Source organism: Sinocyclocheilus anshuiensis, unplaced genomic scaffold (assembly GCF_001515605.1).
Source record: "Sinocyclocheilus anshuiensis isolate Anshui unplaced genomic scaffold, SAMN03320099.WGS_v1.1 scaffold2562, whole genome shotgun sequence".
NCBI classification, from domain to species: Eukaryota; Metazoa; Chordata; class Actinopteri; order Cypriniformes; family Cyprinidae; genus Sinocyclocheilus; species Sinocyclocheilus anshuiensis.
In genome coordinates, this window is record NW_015549777.1 from 366,791 (window position 1) to 383,932 (window position 17,142).

The following is a 17,142-nucleotide window of genomic DNA, read 5'->3' on the forward strand; positions in this document are numbered from 1 at the left end:
AAATCTTCGTTTGTGTTCTACTGAAGAAACAAAGTCACCTACATCTTGGATGCCCTGGGGGTAAGCAGATAAACATCAAATTTTCATTTTTGGGTGAACTATCCCTTTAACATTGTACAAAAATATTGACCAGGTTGCCACCAAACTTGACAAACACTAAAAGTCTGATGATGTTTCTTGATTAGACAATCATAATACAGGCACTGAATTAGGCTTTAGTCTTCTTCATACCTCTTTGTGCTTTTCCATTGTGGCATAGAGTTTCTGTGAAAGGTCATTGGACACATTTGGCATGCCCGGCTTCTTTTTGATGGCTCGGCTTAAGCTGCTCTTGTTCTTGCTCGTCTTCTTGTTGTTCTTTTTCTTGGCATTTTTGCTGTCACCTTTTGTTGTCTGGAGAAACAAAAAGAAATGTTCACAGCAGTGTGAAAAAGCACTTTAACAGGGGAACAAAACCTGAGATAAGCGAGAGCCTAAAGACTAACATCAACACTCTCATTGGATGTGCTGTTCTCCTCCCTCTTCCTTTCCTCCTCTTCTTGCTCTAGTTCTTTGATACTCTCTTCAAGCACATTGGGCCAGAAATCACCCTCAAAATAGGGCAGTTCTTTGGCGCTGGTGAGGCGATCCTCTGTTGCCTGTTTGAAGATGTCCTGTAAAAAAATAAATAAATAAAACAAACTCAAGACTTCAACACATTTCTTGATCTCGCTCTTGTATGCTGAAAAATAAAAATATTTATAATAAAACATTTTTACAATAACAAAATGTCCAAATTGTACCTTGTAGTCATGCACGATGCGCTCAGATACAGATTTATCCAGCATCTTCTTATACCACTCCTGCAGCCGCTTCGGCTTGGGTATCTTCTGGTCTGGAGGGTGACAGTGGAAGATGTAATCATCTCCTTCACTAGGAGGGCAGGCCCAGATGTGTCCCGTGGTAAACCTAAAAGAAAAAAAAACAAAAAGGTTTAACTAAGAATTTCACAAGGCAAAAAAAGCATGTGTAGTGTATGAGTATGAGTTAGTGGCTGACATCTGCTGAAACAGTAGGGAGTTCTCATCTTACCCTTGTCTTTTGGCATAGTCCAGATATCCTAAAAGAATCTCATAGTACACGCTTGTTCTCAGACAACGTGGCTGAAAGAAGTGGACACTGTCCAGGTAGGATATGTAAACCCGTCTAAAGGATGGAGGGGGGAATCTGAGCCATACTCTTGCACGTGCATCCCAAAAAAACAGACATCAACACCATCAACAACCTCAAATGCAAATAAAGCTTTCGTTCTGTATGGGAAAGACTCTGCCATCTCTCCACTATCCACAAACCTGTGAAAAGAAAATGATTAAAATCCAAGCAGACAAACAAGCCATGATGACAATTATTACAAATTATAGGCCTGCCTCGGTTTTATAGCTTTACACTATACATCAGAGTAAACAAACGTGGCTTCACAGCAAGAATATAAATGACTGACTGTTTTTAAGGAACTATTCTTGAAACGTCCTGAAGATAAATGTGTTGTATTAAATGTGAGTGTCTGGTCTTAATCTATCCTGTCTCACCTAGACTTCATGCCTGGTTTGACTTCCACCACTTTGTCAGAGACATGAACAACACGAATAGTGACTTCACCAGATTCTGGGTGATTATGTCGCTTCACAAAGTCATTAATCCGCGTTTCCAAGTAGTTGCCTAGTTTGGTCTGTGGAAGCCCTGAAGGTCAAAAAAAAAAAAGGTTTAAATGTCATTACTAATTGGATTATCAGTGAGAGAAAAAAAACAAGAGAAAATGGAATTACATACTTTTAGCAGCATATTTGTTCTCTTTACGGGTCTTGTTGGACTTCTTCAAACAGCCATCACACACAAAGCTAAATAAGGGGGAAATAAAAAGGAATCCTGGGGTTAGAAACAAAGAGCAGAGTCAGTTGACAGTTGAATTCAATTTCTTTGCAGCAAACTCACCCTGATGGCCATATAGTGTCATTGTGCAAAACACAGATCTGATGCATCTTACGACTACAATCCATACATTCCACAAATCTACAGAGAAAAAAAAAAGTGTTAATCCTGAGAATTTTGATGAGAGAACAAAACTGGAATTAAGGCTATATGAACCTACAGCTCAGGGTCGAGCATGTCATTTTTCTTCTTTTCAAACTGATCCTTGTTGATCGATCTGAAAATACATGCAAATTGTAGCACTATTAAAACAAGAAAATGATTCTGTAGTATCAAAGGGTGCATTTATGGTCTTGAAAAATCTTGATTCAAAATCTCAAAAGGGCAAAACCAAGTTTACTGAGATTCATTGTTATGGACTGCATTCATAAGTTTAATTTTGTTTTTTACATTAAGTCTTAGGCCCTTTACATGGCAATTACTATGCATTTTCTATGTTCAGAAAATGGATGGCACTTGACTACATAATGAGTTTTTTGTGTTTGGATCACTAAAACCACATTCAGAGGTGGTCAGGGACAGATTATGACCACAGTCAATGGGAGTAAATGCTTGTTCATATTACCTGTGTAGCTGAATGCAGATACTAAATTACTCTAACAACTAAAAATATGTTTAAAAGTCCATTTTTATCCATAGGTAAACTGTTTTAACTCTTGGTATGTGCCACTGTTATCACAAGAACTCATACTGCAGACACTAGAAAAAAAACACAAACTTGTTTTTTGATGCAGAAAAAGATCACACTGTAATAAGACACTGGTTAAAAATAGTGGAAAAGAGAAGTTGCTTACGTTTGAGGTTGGGATGGGTCATCTCCCAAGGACACACTCTCACCCTGGATCTCATTGAAACACTTCTCACAGAAGTGATACCTGTCAGCAAGAAGCCCATATTTTGGTGAACTACACCATGCGCCAAGACCACAGCCAATCACAGAGAGGTAACGAGGAGGTAGCCACCAATCAGTGCAGGACAAGGCAGGGCAGGGCAGACAGGCCAAAGGGGGAGCGCAGGACAGGGTCGTCGCCAGAGGAACCAATCATGATGCAGGATTTTTGAGCAGGGGTTTTGAGCAGGGAGGGGTTTAGGTGCAGATGATTGGTCAGATGAAAGCAGGCGATAGCAGACACGACAAACGTCAAAGTACAGGGGAGAAGAAAAGGGTTGACAAAGAAAAACATTAGACAAGACAGAAATGGATAAATAAGGAGGGAGACAACAACAGAGACAAGCAGAAAGCCAAAGCAAAGCACAGATTAGCATTTACATGTATAATGAGGAAAAATCATTATAGCAAATCAGGAGCAGAATCAATTGCGAAGGGTGTCAAGACTTATGGACACATGAGCACATTAAACATGAACAAAAAGACTGCAGCCACAAAGTCAAGCAAACAGGCATTTTAAAGGCGTCATTTCAAAAAATAAGAATTGCTCCTTTCATGACACTGGCATTAATCAATGTACAAGAGCAAAGTTGTACATTTTGTATAGATTTACAAGCAATTATTGAAATTAAATTACTGAAATAAGTGAAAATCATAAGAAGACATTAAAGGGGTCATACCATGAGAAATACAACTCTTTTACATATATTTTATCGATGTATTATGAAAACATTAGCATATAACCAACCACAATTTAATTTAAAGAAACACAGAGATGGTGAAAATGGCCTTGTAAAAATGATGACAATTTTTGGTTCAAGAAACCTTGACAAAATATAAGTAGACTTTTGGAGGTTTAAATACATATATAAATAAATATTGTTTTAATAATTAGATGTAGCATAAAAGGAGCACACTTTAAAATGCCAGGTCTTTTTACACACATAAGATTTTACAAGGGACTGATTGGTGGAAAAGGTGGGATAATAAGACACTCTTATCAACTGTGGTCCAATTGTCAGTTCACTTTATGCGGCCAGGTACAGTGGGGGAAAAAGCTGTTTAACATGTTTCACATGCATATGTAATAAATAATCATAACATGGGTCATTCAGGTATATATGTATGCTTGTGGGTCCGTTGATATTGGCCTCAGTTTTAAGTTCCTTACCTGTTCTGATAACTAAAGTAAGCAGCATCTCGTGGTATAGTGCATAGCTGCTTCCCATAGCAGCACAGAGTTTGGGGAGAAAACTCAAACTGTGAGAGAGAACAAAGAAAGCATTAGCCAGTGTCATGTTGGCGAAAACATGACAAATGTCTGTTTAAATGTTTGTAAATACAGATACATTTCAGGCATCTTTTAGATCAATATATTCTTGAATCTGTGCTATGACACAAAACCCAATGTTATGACTAACTCTACAGACAAGAAAACTAATTTGGTTAGATCAATGCCTACACCATAGCGCCCATTACCGCATCAGCCCCAAACTCTTATTGAATCGGTCTACAAACAAAGAGGAAAGTATTGATTTATAAAACAAGAACCACCTCAACAGGTACAAACACTCCTATGCTCTCCATTTTACCTTTCTCCCACAACAGTAGCCAAGGCTCTGCATGACCGTGTCGATCTCCTGCTCAAACACCTCCGCCAGCTTGGAGCAGTACTTGTAGACTCGTGACGTCTTGCGGTTGTACAGCCAGGCGTTGTTGAACATGAGCCAGATGTCATCCACGTATTGCCACGGTTCTTGGTACTGGCCCGTGTCTAGCTTCCGTTTGATAGTAGACAAGTCCATGGGATTCTTCACAATGTCAAAATAGTCCTGCAATTTGTAAAAAGCAAAAATGTTGAATATTAGTACAAATATCCATCTACATGGGAGAGAATTAACTTGATACTCATTTTCAGCATTTAGAAAATGTGTTTGAAATCCCAGTCGCCAATAGCCAATTTTGAAATCTGTGCTACATGATTAGAGAAAACAGAGAAAAGGGATAAATACTTCAACTTTCATAATACACTTTTGATTTTGCCACCGCCCCTCTGTCGATCTGATTGGCCATGGCTAGAATACAGAAATTCGGAAGTTCAATCTGTAGTTTTAACAAAAGCCCTGAAGGTGTCAATAGTCTGCTGGATGACACAAACTGGCCTATTTTGCCTCATCAGCCTGACGTTTGCTGGTAAATGGGGATATCTGGGTGCAGGTAACAGAGAGACAGAGTACACCTTGTTCATGTACATACAATATTAACATTTTAACAATGCAAAACTGCTTGAAAAATCAGCCAATTATCCTTTAATAGTATGGTTATGTGAAACAAAAAACAGCACTGTATTAAGATGGCTGTGACCAGACAGCAGACGTACTGGTATTCCCAGTAGTGAAGGGTCCACAGGCTGACGGAAGGGCAGAGACTCAGGGTCCTGGCGGTAAAGAGACTCCAGTGTGGGCATCAGGGCCTGCCTCAGCTCCTCTGGTTTAAAAACTGGTGACAAAGCAAGTAAAAGAAACAGGATTACTACAAAATCAGTTCTTAAAATCTCTGATGCAACTTAATATTTTAGCCATACATCAGCAACAGTTCACCTGTGGCATGCATGAAAATATTTGAAATCAACACTTCAGTCATTACTGATGGTGAGATTCAATGTAAGCAGGCCTAAAGCATCAAATTGCTAACACATCTGTGGTCAAGTAGTAAAATGTATCTGTTGAAGTGTGAGATTTATTAATTATGTTGCACGTCTATTTAATTGTTGCCTACATTATATGTATAGAGCATCAATACCAAGGTTTCAGTGGTTGGTTTTGTACTGCAGACAACCTTAGCAGCTAAAATACAAAGGTGGGTTCTGATCATACTTTTCTTTTTGTTAGGGACTCCAGAAGGTGAACTGTGGGTTGCTGTAGACCCTGAACCTTCCTCCTCTTCTTTAGGCTCAGTCTTTATCTCTGGCTTTTTGTCCTCCCCAGCTGCAGCTGAAGAAGTCTCCATTGGCACACCATCACTCGGCTCCTCTTTCTGTATCTGATAAGTTACAAAGAAAGCAGTCGATCCACATGGAATAATTTTTAAAGAAAGAGGGTTTGATTCTTGTTTAATGAAAATAAAACTTCTATTTCTTACCTCAGGCTTTTCCTCAGCTTTAATGTCTTCTTGTTTGCCTGTTTTTCCTCCTGCCATGTCTTCTTCATCTTCATCATCCTCATCCTCATCCTCTTCTACTTTCTGCTTGACCGCCACCTTAGGCTCAAGGGTGGTTGCGGAGTCTGAAGGACCCTGTTGAAATGATGTGTCCGCACTGCTGACGGAGGCAGGGGTAGCAGCCTGGCCATCCACTGGTAGAGAACCCTTATGAGACAACTTAAGACAGGAAAGAAAAAACAGAAAAGGTAAAAAATTAAAATATCCAAAACTAACGCCACCAGTGAAAATGTCACTGAAATTAAATAATTAATTATCTATGATTTTCCGGTAAATAATTAAGTACATTTCTATTTTTCAATTTAAGCTTAATAATGAGTGCCATACTTCTGAACCATAAACTGTACTTGAATTTAAGATCGACTGCAATTTATAAAGTGGAATGCATTAGGAACATTTTTGTGCATTTTTTTCTGCATTTTTGAATACTTCAGAGAATGGGCAAGACTTTATAAATGAGGCCCCAGGATTTTTGTTGCATACCAAACAGCAGTACTCACTGGAGTGCGGGGATACTGGCTGGCATTTGGCGTAGAGAGGCCACTATGAGACACAGCAGGAGGAGTTCCTCCTAATGGCTGCTGCTGAGGCTGCATGGCATTGTCAGAACTGGCGGACGGAGGTAACTGCTGCTGACTGCCGCTCGTTGCTAACTGGGGTAGGCTGGGTGTGTGAGGCTGGGGTGTCTGGGAGCCCGGCGTGGGCGTGGGTGTGCGGCTATGAGCTGGGGAAGGAGAATTCTGGTGGAAGGGTGGGGAGTGGGGGAGGTTGATGAACTGTGTTGGGGTGGACGATGGAGGCACCGCACTCATACTGTTGGGACCCAGAGAACCCACTGAAGACCCGCTGCCTGCCCCTCCAGCAGACCCAGGCTGGGCTAAAGGACTGCCGATTGGTAAAGATGATATAGTAGGCATTTGCCCCTGCTGATAAATAATTTAAAAAAAAAAGAGCTGAGAATGCATTCATGATGCAGTTGTGAACAAGTATCACATATGATGCATTGCAGCTCTAGAATGTTAAATGACAAAGACTCATAATTGGATTGTACATTAAGAATGTAATACATTTCAGAGAACATCTATGCTCTCTTACTTGAGTGACAGTGCTGTCATTTCCTGGGTGTGCCATGTCAACAGATCCAGCTCCAAGAGCAGGATTTGAACCTTGAAACTGTCCAGTTTGCATGTACTGATTTTGCATCTGTGCAACATTTGGCTGTGGCATCCTCACACTGCCCATGCTTCCCTGAAACAGCCAAAACATTCAGCATTAAGAAGAAATATTTTGTACACACACTTAAAACTAACTTTAACCATAAAACTACAAAAAGTATCACTTCCAGTCACAGTAATGACCTGGTTAAGAGGTGTGCTGAGTGAAAGAGGAGGTGTAGATCTCTGGCCCATGGACTGCATTCCCATATGGTTCCCAAAGGGATTCATGCCTGCAATGCACAGAGAAGAAGAGAAAATTTATAAATATATACAAACATATGTACAGTAAAATACAGTAATATTGTTAAATATTACAAATAAAAACAATCGTTTTTTTATTTTAATATATTTTAAAAAGTAATTTATTCCAGTGATGGCAAAGCAGAATTTTTAGCAGCCATCACACCAGTCTTCAGTCTTAATATTTTGTGGAAACCGTGAAATATATTTCTTCAGGATTCTTTGATGAATGCATTGAAATGAAAGATAAACTTGCTGAATAAATGTATTTCTTAAAAAATAAAAAATAAATACTGACCCCAAACTTTGATCAGTAGTGTATACATACATAAAATTAAATATTTAGAATACATATGTGTGTGTGTGTGTGTGTGTGTGTGTGTGTGTGTGTGAGAGAGAGAGAGAGAGAGAGAGAGAGAGAGAGAGACTAGCAGCAAATAAAGGTAAGAAATGAAGAGATCCAAAACGGAGGCCACAAGTGAAAGCGTCACTGAAATTAAATAATTAATTATCTATGATTTTCTGATAAATAATTAAGTACATTTAGATTTTTAGATTTAAGCTTGATAATGGATGCCAAACTTCTGAACCATAAAGGGAAATTTGTGGCCATTTTATACATGGAGTTGATGCATTTGTTACTGTACTTGAATTTAAGATAAACTGCAATTTATAAAGTGGAATGCATTTAGGAACATTTTTGTGTATGGACATTTTATAAATCGTTCGTAAGAACATTTCAGAAATTGTCGAACGCTCACATTTGGGATCATTCTAGGCAAGATTTTATACAAAAAAAATATTTCCATACCAAAAGTATTTCTTAAAAAAGAAAAAAATACTGACCCCAAACTTTGATCAGCAGTGTATACATACATAAAGATAAATATTTAGAATATCTTAAAGTAAACACGCATGTGTGTGTGTGTGTGAGTTTGAGTGTGTACAGTTTTATATATCCGGTTGGGGACTTAAACCTGAATACACACAGACTCATGGGGACTCGTGTCACGGTGGGGACCTAAATTAAGGTCCCCATGGGTACAAAAGCTTATAAATCATACAGAATTAATTTTTTTGAGAAAGTAAAAATGCACAAAGTTTCCTGTGACGGGTAGGTTTAGGTGTAGGATTGGTGAGGTGCGATAGAAAATACGGTTTGTACAGTATAAAAACCATTATGCCTATCTGAATTAGAAGAATCTAATAATAACTCAGATGAACGTACATTTCTTAAAAGTGATGACGACGCTGCCGGTGGTCCTGCACTTCTGGAACAGCCGAGTGAGTTCAGTCAGAAACTACAGAGAGAGAGAGCTAAATGAATTGAATTGAACAGAGAGAGAGAGAGAGAGAGAGAGAGAGAGAAAGAGAGAGAGATACAGACCAGCAGCATTCTGCATCCTGTTCATCATCTGGTTTGGACCAGTAGGCTGCACCACTGAAGGATCCGAGAGAGGGCCATCTACAGGTTGAGGGACAAAACAAGAAAATGAAAAGACCTTATGAAACTGCTTGGCAAGAGCAGGTTTCTGTTCTGTTGGCATAGTTTGGGTACAGGGATTGAAATTAACTTTTTCACTCACCAGCCAATTTGGCTACTAAATTTTTAAGTTACCGGCCATTCATAACTTTATATATTTCATATTTTGTGTGGTCAGTTCACAGCAGTGATAGAAATTAATCTTTTCCAATAAGTTTAAATTGATTTTTACTTTTTATGTGCATTTTACCTTTTATAAAGCAATTTTTTTCTAAAAGTGTGCATCATCTTTTGAGACAAATTCTTACATTTAATCAGTCAATTATAATAATAATACATTTAGGCTGATACTAAACAAATGAAATCAGTATCAACAAAATTAATCTTTGCAGAAGTTCCATACGAAGTGGCATTTAGATGTATTTACATATGTTAATGCAGCTTAGAGGGACATGGGATGCTTTAACCTGCAGTTACAAATGCATAAATTATGTTTTGATATTTTAAACATGAAATGTTGAATACTAATATTTGAAATTATTTTAAAAATGAAAAGATACTTTAAATGTGAAATTAAAACCGCCAGTAGGTGGCAGCAAGTCACTGTTAATAAGTCAGTCATTGCGGCTGATCCGAATCATTTAAACGGTTGACTCATTCAGGAACAAAACACCATCATGTTGCTCAGACACGCAAAACAGTGCTGTGGCTGTGTTTGGAATTATTTTTGTTGGCGAAATAGAGCAAAAGCAGGCATGGTGTCTAAAACGAATAAGTGAGTCATTGCGATTGAACCGAATCATTTAAACAGTTGACTCATTCAGGAACAAAACACCGTCATGTTGCTCAGACACGCAAAACAGTGCTGTGGCTTGGTTTGGGAATATTTTTGTTGGCGAAATAGAGCAAAAGCAGGCATGGTGTCTAAAACGTAAATCTCTTGATATTAACTTATTGTTTATTGAACTGTCGTATAAAATCAATTCACAAATCACATTTGTAACCATGCTGATTTTTTATTTAAAACGGCACTCTTCGTGTGATATTGATTAACTATATAAAATTATGTAAATAATTTTAAAAATGAAAAGATACATTAGATGTAAAATTAAAACAACTAAAACCGCCAGTAGGTGGCAGTAAATCACTGTTAATAAGTGAGTCATTGCGGCTGATCCGAATCATTTAAACGGTTGACTCATTCAGGAACAAAACACCGTCATGTTGCTCAGACACGCAAAACAGTGCTGTGGCTGTGTTTGGAATTATTTTTGTTGGCGAAATAGAGCAAAAGCAGGCATGGTGTCTAAAACGTAAATCTCTTGATATTAACTTATTGTTTATTGAACTGTCGTATAAAATCAATTCACAAATCACATTTGTAACCATGCTGATTTTTTATTTAAAACGGCACTCTTCGTGTGATATTGATTAACTATATGAAATTATATAACTATATACATTTTCTGCCCCCTTATCTTGAATTATGTGATCATTCTTAATGCATATTAATAGACTGAATCATGCACTGAAAGAACGCACTCTAAATGCCTACGGGCACTAAGTTAATGTAGTTGCTTATGCGGATGCGTGCACTCTGTAGGTGTGTTTTGTTTGGTGTTTGCAATATTCTCGATAATGTAATGAGTTCAGTATTTGTGCTAAACCTGCACAGATTTGGCTTGCACGAACTTCCCCAAGAAATTAATGAGTGAACATAACTTACAAAAAGTAACCTGCCAAATTGGCTAGTGATTTGACAGCGTTACCTGCCACAGCTGATTTTTACCCGCATTTGGCGGGTTGGCGGGTGTTAATTTCAAACCCTGTTTGGGTAGGACACATTTAAAGGCTTGTCCCTTTTTTAAGAGCCAGTAGGCCTTTAGTTACAATTTACCAGCTAACTTGTTGCAAGAAGAGACAATTTTGGTGGAAGAGTACTCACTAGGAGGCAGTCCTGTGGGTGGCCCTGTCTGACCAATCCCAGTGGGGCCTTGCTGTAGGCCAGTGGGGGGCATACCAGGCTGAGTAGGCATCATGCCCTGCTTCTGTAACCGTGTCTTTCGCTTCTCTTCCAGTTCCTTCTGGATCTTATAAATCTTCTCCGCCAGCAGGTGATAATACTCCGCCTGAAAGTGTGATGTTGTAATCACTGATTTATGTCACTATTTATACAAGAAACACAAATCATTAACAGCCAACAAAGACAATATACACACCCTGCTGTTAGCGGACTCATACATATCCCCTTCAACTTTACGCGCATAGGCCACTAGATTCTCCATCCGCCGGTCCTTCAGTGCAGCTGGGTCTGGAGTGGGAAAAATGGCCTGGACTCTGAAGAAATAGAACAGCACCAAAAGGGGCATGGAAATGAATATCAAATGAATATCAGAAGCCTTTGTTTTCACTGGTTATTTATTGGTAATTATTATTATTATGAAGCAATTGAAGTACTTGTTCTTCCACTATGATTTATTTATTTATTTTTAATGCCATACCAGCATCTATGGCTATTTTCATGGCAAGATTAATGTATTTTAAAAGAAATAAATAGCAATAACACTCTAGTAATGAAAAACAACTAGGGATGTAACGATTAACCGCGAGCCGGTTGAAAATCGATTCAAATATGTGACGATTCAAATTGGTTGAGATGCTAAACAAATCGCGATTCAATTAGGGGTAGGAGTTTATATGAATGCATGTCTGAGGGGAACTTACTGTCTTTAGAAAAGTTTAGATGGTATTTTTTCTTTTCATCTTGCCTCTGTATAATGCATATTAAAGTTCATAAGTGCAGCGCTGATTTGTTTACAGCGGAAACCAAGGAAACGCTTTAAGCGCCACCTGCTGGCAGAGAGTGAATCTGCGTCTCATTCAGCTCGTCTGCAGATATTTTTTTATGTATAGTTTCACAAAACTGAAGTCAAACCATTCTGTTTTTGCTTCAAATTTCGAAATTATACAATCTAATTTAGATGAATTCATTTTATTTTATTTATGCATTTAGCAGACACTTACAGTGCATTCAGGCTATACTTTTTTTACCAGTATGTGTGTTCCCTGGGAATCGAACCCACAACCTTTTGCGCTGCTAACGCAATGCTCTACCACTGAGCCACAGGAACATCAGATTATTTTAAATGGAAAGAGCACAGACAAAGCCTTATTTTGTTTATATGAAGAGATTTATTTTATTTGTGTTACTTATTTATTTGATTTGGGGCTTGTTTTAAAATGTCAATGTAGTTTTGTTATTTACATTTACATTATATTTACATTTTGTTATTTAGCAGACGCTTTTATCCAAAGCGACTTACAAATGAGGACAATAGAAGCAATCAAAACCAACAAAATAAGTGCTATATTAGTATATTATAGTGTTATTTCAATTTCACAAAGAAATGTGCAGCATTTTGTCCAAGCAATAATAAAAGGACACATTTAGTTTATAATTTGTCTTGAAACTCATTTTGTAAAAAAAATGTAATTGTGAATCGAAATCGAATCGTGAAATCAAAATCGTGAATTGAATCGTGAGTTGAGTGAATCGTTACATCCCTAAAAACAACAATTGACAACCAACTCACATTAATATAAAAAACATTATATAAGATTTTTCATTTCAATATCTGAAGATTATAACGTAAGATAATGTTCTTCCACTACAAAATGCAACTAATTAAAAAAATGTTGATGTCACTTCTTCAGGCATAATTTTCACATAGCAGTGTACAACTTACAGTTTGTGCACCAGGTGGTTGCGTAGATCCTGGGTGATGTCCTCGTGCCAGCTCTTCCTCATGCTACCACTGGCAGCTGGGTTGGCCATAGGCATAGACCCCAGACTGCCCACAGCATTGTCATTCATCAGACTGGGGAAAGGGGAGCGAAAACAAATAAGGACCACTCTATGTTTATATATGAACTTATCAAAACTGACAGACACCTGCTGCTGCATATTAGTGGTACTGTGAAATTTTAAGACCATCTGAATGCGGAGAAGTGAATGGCGACTAGTTACACAAGATGAACCCAAGGGTTGTTTACCTCTGCGAGTTCATGTTCAGATGCAACATTGTATCCTGGAGAAGGTTAGCTTGCTGATTCTGAGACTGACCACCCACTGCTCCGTTTACTCCCATGGGATTTGTTCCTATAACAAGAAAGATCATGAGAAGAGGTACCACTGCAAAACTTCATTGCCAAGTCTAATGAAGATTTTTGTGCTCATGAAGGCTGCATTTATTTGATCAAAAACGCAGTAAAAAAAAAAAAAAGTAATATAGTAAAATACTATTACAACTTAAAAGAATATTTCTATTTTAATATATTTTAAAATGTAATTTATTCCCGTGATGGCAAATTTATATTTTTGTGGTAACTGAAATACTTTAAGGAATTTTTGAAATAAATAAATAAGTCTTTAACTTTTGATCAGTTTAACACATCCTTGTTGAATAAAGGTATTAATTTCTTAAAAAAAAAAAAAACACACACACACACACACACCTTACTGACCCCAAACTTCTAAATGGCAGTGTACAAAAACAAAAAAATACTGGAAAGTATTGTTCAAATAAAATTTGAAGCCTCTGTTTGTCATTACCCATTGTGTTTATTGCCCGTTGTGTTTGTTGGACAGGCTGAGGGGAAGCCTGATTTCCCTGGTATGTGAGGCCCAGCGCTGCGTAAGCCCTCTCGATGGAGCTGGGGTCTATCTGCCCTGGGGTATTGAGATGGGGGGCACTGGGTGGACCACCAGTTACATTACCCAAAGAAGAACTTAATCCCACAACCCCAGTGCCTAGGAGAGCTGAAATCATTTGGAGACAAAAAGCAGAAATAAATCAAAATAAATGACAGTTTCCATCGAAATCGGAATCTGAAAATAGGAATGCAATTGTTGAAATATCCAATTTTGCAATACTGAAGACAATGAAAAGACTAACAGCAAAAACATTACAAGGTTACAAAGTAACTTGAAATGTATGAAACAGCAAGTTTTGTATTAATACACACACTCACTCTGTTGATTCCTCTTGTCCCCTGCGTTTTTCAGTGGTAGACATACAGGACAGTCATGCCGCGTGCAGTTCTTCCAGTGAGAGATTATCTGTCTGGATGAGGCACAGTGCGCCACTAGAAAGCAATAAAAACACAAACCTAATATTAGTAATAGTGCCATGTTGTATAAATAGGCAGAACTGCTGAACAACAGAACCAAAAGTGCCACAATGTTTCAGTTCTGTACAGTTTATACACTCACCTTGGCAAGATTTGCCAGCCTGGCAGTGCGTCATGTGGTTGAGGACGTTCTTCATGGTGCGACAATGGGGCAGGCTACACTGCCGTACTTCCCCATTGGCCTGCTCCCTCCGCTGGCACTTGTGGGCATGGAGCAAAAGCACCAGCTGCTGCTGTATGAGTTTGCGCTTTTCTGGGTCGGCCGCTGGAGGAACTCCTCCCACCGCTGTTGCAGACACGGCTGATGGAGCTGATCCGGGCCCGAGAGTTCCTTGGGCATTAGGCACCATGCTGGCTACTCCTGCACCTCCGGCAGCACCCGCTGGGGAAGGCTGAGAAGCCTGCTGTGAAAATCACAAAATAACAGACATTAAGATATTTTGTTAATTTCATTCAAATGAGTCTAAAATCTATATGACTGAATACAAACCATGCCAGGTAAGCCCTGCACAGGCTTCTTGTCGAGGTTAAACTGGGCCGGACTGTTGGGGAGACCTGGTTTGTTCTGGAGCTGAGAAGCCAACCCTGCAACACCCAGACTCTGACTGGCAGGCTGACCATACAGGCCTCCATAGGGGCCTGAACCTGCATTCATCCCCATCTGCAACAAACAGACAGAGAGAGATGAGAATGCGTCTATTATATCCACAATGTGGACAAAATCTTGGAATCCAGTCATAAAAAGGGAATTTACTGTACATCAAGGTCAAAATTTGGATGAATACATCAAAGGAGGACTGTACGTTTAATCAAATTGCAATATGGGCTAGTGTCTGTGTCGGCACAGTTGAGTCTACACACTGAAGCATGCGTGATACTAGACTAGTGGTGTTTTCAGCATCTGCCTCAAACTTGATCTCAAGAGCGGCACTGTGAATTCAGTTCATGAGCATTTCAACATTTCATTTGATAAAACTATCGTCAGATGCATAGCATACATACATACATACATACATACATACATACATACATACATACATACAGTGCCTTGCGAAAGTATTCATACCCCTTCATTTTTTTTTTTTTTTACATTTTGTTGCTGCCTTATGATAAACTTCTTTAAATTACTTTTTTTCCACATCAATCTACACTCCATACACCATACTGACAAAGCAAAAACAGAATTGTCACAACTTTCGTAAATGTATTAAATAATAAAAAACTGAAATAAGTACATTGCATAAGTATTCATACCCTTAACTATTTGGCTGAAGCACCTTAACAGGCTCAAGTCCTTTTTTGTTTGATGCGACAAGCTTTGCTCATCAGCATTTTGCAATTATCTGCCATTCTTCACCTCACCTGTTCGACTTCCCCTGCATACATGCAACATGAGCAGTTTTTAAACTAAATTAGATTGTATAATTTCGAAATTTGAAGCAAAAACAGAATGGTTTGACTTCAGTTTTGTGAAACTATACATAAAAATATCTGCATGAAACAGCAGAGCTGAATGAGACGCAGATTCACTCTCTGCCAGCAGGTGGTGCTTAAAGCGTTTCCTTGGTTTCCACTGTAAACAAATCAGCGCTGAACTTATGAACTTTAATATGCATTATACAGATGCAAGAAGAAAAGAAAAAATACCATCTAAACTTTTCTAAAGACAGTAAGTTCCCCTCAGACATGCATTCATATAAACTCCTACACCTAAATGAATCGCGATTTGTTTAGCATCTCAACCAATTTGAATCGTCACATATTTGAATCGATTTTCAACCGGCTCGCAGTTAATCGTTACATCCCTACTAGAAACCCCGAACTAAATGTTTGGTTAAATTCAATGAAATTATGACAAATATATTACTGTACTACATACAGTAACGTACTTCTCAAAGTAATAATAATACAGCTTATTAAAACATTACTTAAGGAATATCAAACAAATTTTCATCCATGATTTCGTCCTTTAATTTAAAGGTGCCATAGAATGGAAAACTGTATTTACATTGGCATAGCTGAATAATAACAGTTCTGTACATGGAAATTACATACAGTGAGCCTCAAACACCATTGTTTCCTCCTTCTTATGTAAATCTCGTGCATGCAAAAGACCACTGAAAAATAGTCGAATCAGAACATAACACCGACTGTGATGTTACAGTCAGGATCACTAATAGTTACGCCCCCAATATTTGCATATACCCGCCCATGTTCTATGCGAGCCACCAGCCGAACCTGCACAGTCGAATCATCAGAAGTTCTGTAGGTATTGTGAAGAAACGAGGATAATAGCGAAAATGGCAGATCATGGAAATAAATGTTATGTTCCAGGCTGTGCAGGGGATGTGAAGTGCAGGGATGGGTTGGTGTCTGTATTCAGAAAGGCACGGAAAACAAATAACGCGCGTTCTAATAAAATAACGAGAGCCACTAAAGGGACATGGTTAGCTGCTTGCTAGCGGTAGCCTGTTACATCACAGTACATGAGATTTTACTTACCACATAAACAGAGTAAGGAGAGATGACTGAGGATGATGGTGAATGATTTACAGATACTGAGCACCACTGACAAGCATCTGATCTTGTAAAATGTGTGGTAAGTACTGCCGCTGTAGTTTACACAGAGCACGTGCGATCGCAAATCTCCAAAGTGAAAGTAAAAAGCGATCGTGCATTCGAATATATTAATAGCGGCTCCCTGATTTTTATATACAGCATAATAACCCAACGATATAACAGAGATAGAGTATTGAAATATATTTTCCCTGCGTTTCCTTCATGCTGTGTGAGCTACTGAAATGAGCAGCACTGTGAAACAGCCAATCAGAGCAGAGCTCAACATTATTATTAATGACCCTTCCAAATAGGGATGCACCGATACCACTTTTTCCAGTACTCGCCCGATACCGATACTTTTATTTTTGGTACTTGCC

General features: G+C 38.5%; 1 pseudogene; it reads right to left on the minus strand.

Annotated features, from left to right (window-relative positions):
* LOC107660864 (histone acetyltransferase p300-like) overlaps positions 1–17,142 on the minus strand; it is a 30,997-nt pseudogene that overhangs the window by 5,704 nt on the left and 8,151 nt on the right.